The sequence below is a fragment of the Nannospalax galili genome, unplaced genomic scaffold (assembly GCF_000622305.1).
Source record: "Nannospalax galili isolate Female #2095 unplaced genomic scaffold, S.galili_v1.0 scaffold28, whole genome shotgun sequence".
Classification (NCBI taxonomy): domain Eukaryota; kingdom Metazoa; phylum Chordata; class Mammalia; order Rodentia; family Spalacidae; genus Nannospalax; species Nannospalax galili.
In genome coordinates, this window is record NW_008359594.1 from 3,212,557 (window position 1) to 3,216,636 (window position 4,080).

At 41.6% G+C, this 4,080-nt stretch overlaps 1 non-coding gene across 1 annotated transcript; it reads left to right on the forward strand.

The window, feature by feature from the left end:
* The first annotated feature begins 3,701 nt into the window (after positions 1–3,701).
* On the forward strand, positions 3,702–3,806 carry LOC115068521. The gene has a single exon (XR_003847870.1). It is a non-coding gene; the product is annotated as a U6 spliceosomal RNA (small nuclear RNA).
* Positions 3,807–4,080: the final 274 nt, after the last annotated feature.

Consider the following 4,080-nt stretch of genomic DNA (forward strand, 5'->3'; position numbering starts at 1 on the left):
ATAATATAAAAATAATAATCATCTGCTTTTAGGAACTGGAGAGATGCCTCAGAGGTTAAGAGCACTGGCTGCTGTTGCAGAGGACCTAGATTCTGTTCACAGCAGCCACATGGTGGCTGACAACCATCTGTGACTCCCAATTCCAGGGGGATCTGATACCCTCTTCCGGCCTCTGCAGGTATTGTATGCACTTGCATTCAGCAAAAGACTCTTACGTATAAAAATAAATTTTTTGTTTTCGTTTTTGGTCTTTTTGAGACCAAAAACCTGTAGTCCCAGCTGGCCTAGAACTCACTATGTAGACCAGGCTGGAGCTTGAAGTCACAGAGATCAGGCTGCTACTGACTCCTGAGTGCTGGGATTAAAGGCATGTGCCACCACACCCGGCTATAAAAATAAATTTTTAAAAAATCTGCTTTTGTTCTGTGTTATAGAATTATACTTTTCTTCTTTTCTGAGGTCAGGTTCCAGTGAACAGAGGGCATCACTTTTTGCTAGGTACTAGTCTTGGTTGGTGACACAGGTAAAGATATGGTCCCAGTCCAGTGACACTAAAAACGCAAAGCTCTTTTGTGGGAACTGCTGGCCTATCTGAATTCATGTCTTGCTGTTTCATCTACAACAAATAATAACTAAGTGTTGTATTTTTGTGTGAGTACCCTGTAAGAAAAAATATGATTAAAGGTAATCAGGGACTGTCTTCATGTTAGTAAAGAAGGGAAGGGAATCATGGCTGTTAAGTTACTTTACTGTCGCATCACAATAGTCTTCGGTCTCTGCTTCTTCAGCCCTTGCATGTATAGTCCCAACAGACTAAACCTCCAGACAACCCAGCAAAGCAAAGCAGTAGGTACTGGGAGCTTAGAGGAGGAAAGAGCTGGGAATGATTTGTGTTAATGATGCTCTCCTTCTGCTAACTTAACGTGATAAACATGTAACTTTCATATTTACAAAATTCCACGAGACAAAAAGAAATGACTTAGAAACTGAGCTAGAAGTCATTGTTTCTCTTCTGCTACATTAAATCTAAAGAAGAAATAAGTCAAGCTGGAGGGCTGCACTCTGCCTTCAATTGCATCCCCAGGGCCCAGTGTGATTAGCATGTAGCAGTTATTGAATGAACTTGCTAATGAAATGTTACAAAGTGAGAGAGAATTGACATGTATCAATTTATCACATTCACTACACATTTTTAAAATATCTTCATCTATTCTTGCCTTGTGGTCTCTGGCCATTGGGTCACCAATGACTATATATAGTATATCCCATTTATATGAAATGTATAGAAACAAAGTAGATTGGTATTTGCCAAGGACTAGGATTGGGAGTATGAAGCGGCTTGGCTAACCAGTACCTGATTTTCTTTTGGAACCAGTGAAATAAAATGAGACTGTTATGACATGCCCAACTCTCTGCATATACCAACATTTGAAGAGTAGGGTGAGAGTCCTAGTCAAGCTGCACCCTATGGACAGCCTTGCACAAGAAGTAATTGCTGTTTGTCCTGCGTGGTGTCCCAGTGGACATTCATGCAGGTGGAAGACCTGCTTATGATCATTTGAAGCTAGAATCAAATTCTACTTTAAATGAATTATGTTTATACAGCTTTGATGTATACCACATTTTCAGAAATTCAACTGCTTTGTAAATCAAAGGGAAGTGATGTTTTATTCAGAACTTTTCCATTATTCATCATTCAGAAAACCAGGTCACAGATGGCAGTACTGCTGTCTGTGACACAATCAGACACAAGTCATGTTGAAAGAGTATTCCTCCTATGACACATCCTTTGCTTCCCTTTATGAGCAATGTGCATCAATACCACCCCCACCATCACCCACCCCTGCCCAGCCCCACTGCTCACAAGTGCTTCACTGTTTGAAGAGGCAGGGCAGATTTAAAGGACCCAGGAGGGGTGGTGATACTTCCTTGGACAAGCAACAGCAGAAGGGTCTTCCTGCCCCTTGACTTACATATGATAATGAAATCCAACCCACCCCAGGTGAGCCATTACCGTAGAGACAGGCCAATTCTGTCTCAGCAGAGCAAGCAATCAGTGCCTTCATCTCTTTCCTCCTGCTCTGCATTTCTTCCCAGTACACTGGCCTAGCACAATGGGAAGATGAGAACCACTTACAGAAAGAAGCCTCTGAGCTCAGAGCAGGCCCCAGGATGGAAGTGCAGCAGGGACAGGAGATAAGTGCATATTCATCTTTTAGAACTATATGTAGAGGCTGGAGAGATAGCTCAGTAGTTAAGAGCACTGGCTGCTCTTGCAGAGGACCCAAGTTCAATTCCCAATACCCACATGGTGGCTAACAACCATCCATAATTCCAGTTCCAGGGGAATCCAATACCCTCTTCTGACCTCCCTGGGCATTGCATGGTACAAGTGCACTTACATATATGCAGGCAATATACTCATACACATAAAATAAAATATTTTTAAAAATTTAAATGTAGATAAGTTGTACTACCTATGAATTTAATTCCACAGTACTAAAGCAGATGTTACAACATAATGATCCTAACAGAATCACTGGGTCGGTTTAGGGTTGAAAATTGCTGCCCAGAGACAGAAAAGGTCTTAGAGTCTAGTTAAAAATGAAAAAGGCTGGATTTTAAATACCATGTCCTAAACGATGAAGTAAGGTAGTTGTAGACACATCAAAAAATGACAGGCAGCCAGGTGTGGTTACATGTGTGTGTAATCCCAGCGCTTTGGAAACTGAAGCAGGTGGACTGCCTCAAGTTCAAAATAAGCCTGGGCTACATAGCAGCAAGACACTGTCTCAAAAGTAATTTTATGGAGTTAGTGAAATGGCTCAGTAGGTAAAGGTGCCAAACCTAATGACCTGAGTTCAATCCCTGGGACCCACAAGGTAGAAGGTGGGAACCAACTCTAAAAAGTTGCCTCCTCACCTCTGTATGCAAACTATGTGTGATGGCTAATCCTAGGTGTCAACTTGATTGGATCTGGGATTAACTGAAATGAAAGAGATCTTCTTGATTGGATCATCTAAAGCTGGAAGACGCACCCTAAAGGTGGGTGTTACCTTCTGATGGCAGCCGGTATAAAAGGCCATGGCAGAGGAGAATGCCTGGCTTCTTGCTGCTTGCCTTCTCTCTCGCTGGTGAGTTCATCTTGCTGCTGTAGATTGAAGACTAGCTGATCTTTTGGAATTTGTCAGACCTTCAGCGCCAGATCGGGACTACTGAGACATCCAGCCTTGTGGACTGAGTGACTGCGGATTCTCAGCCTCTCCAGTGTGGTGCAGCCATTGTTGGACTACTTGGACTCTATCCTGTGAGCTAAGCTGATAAATCTCTATCCATATATGTATATTCATTCTACCGGTTCTGTTTCTTTGGAGAACCCTGACTAATACACTATGTTACTTGTGCACCCACACACATAAAGAATAAATGTAATAATTTTAAATAATACTTTTATAAACGATAGGCATATTAAGAAACTCAATCACTGCAGGGGGTCAGTGATTATTTCCTAAATGTCTCAGTTACACAATGTTTGTATAATGTTATAACAAGAATGCAGTGCCTCTGGGCTTGGTAATACATACACATTATGTTCACTATTAAGTTATATCATTATAGTTTTAGAAGAAGGGGGATGCATTTTAAGAGGTGAATCCAGTTCTAGCAAACAGAAAAAAATAATTATTTTTTTTATCATAGAAGTAAACTTGGGCAGAACGTATACTTAAATTGGAACAACACAGAGGATATTAGCCTGGCTCCCGTGCAGGGATGACATTCAAATTCGTGAAGCATTCCATATGTTTGGGAGGAGAAGAGAACCACTTGCCTCTGCTTCCCTAGTACTGGGATTAAAGCATGTGTTGCCTACACCCACTGGGAAGAAAGATCTTAAGAGAGGGGAGAGAGTCAAACACAAGTGATATGAAGGGAAAGGACCATAATGGGGAGGAAGGTTTAAGTGGGGAGAGCTGGGAGAGTAAGGTAGAGGAGGGATTGGGAGAGGGAACCTACTATTTTATAAGATATGCACATATATGACTTTAATCACAGTTACCTTATACAGGGGATAATGCTCAT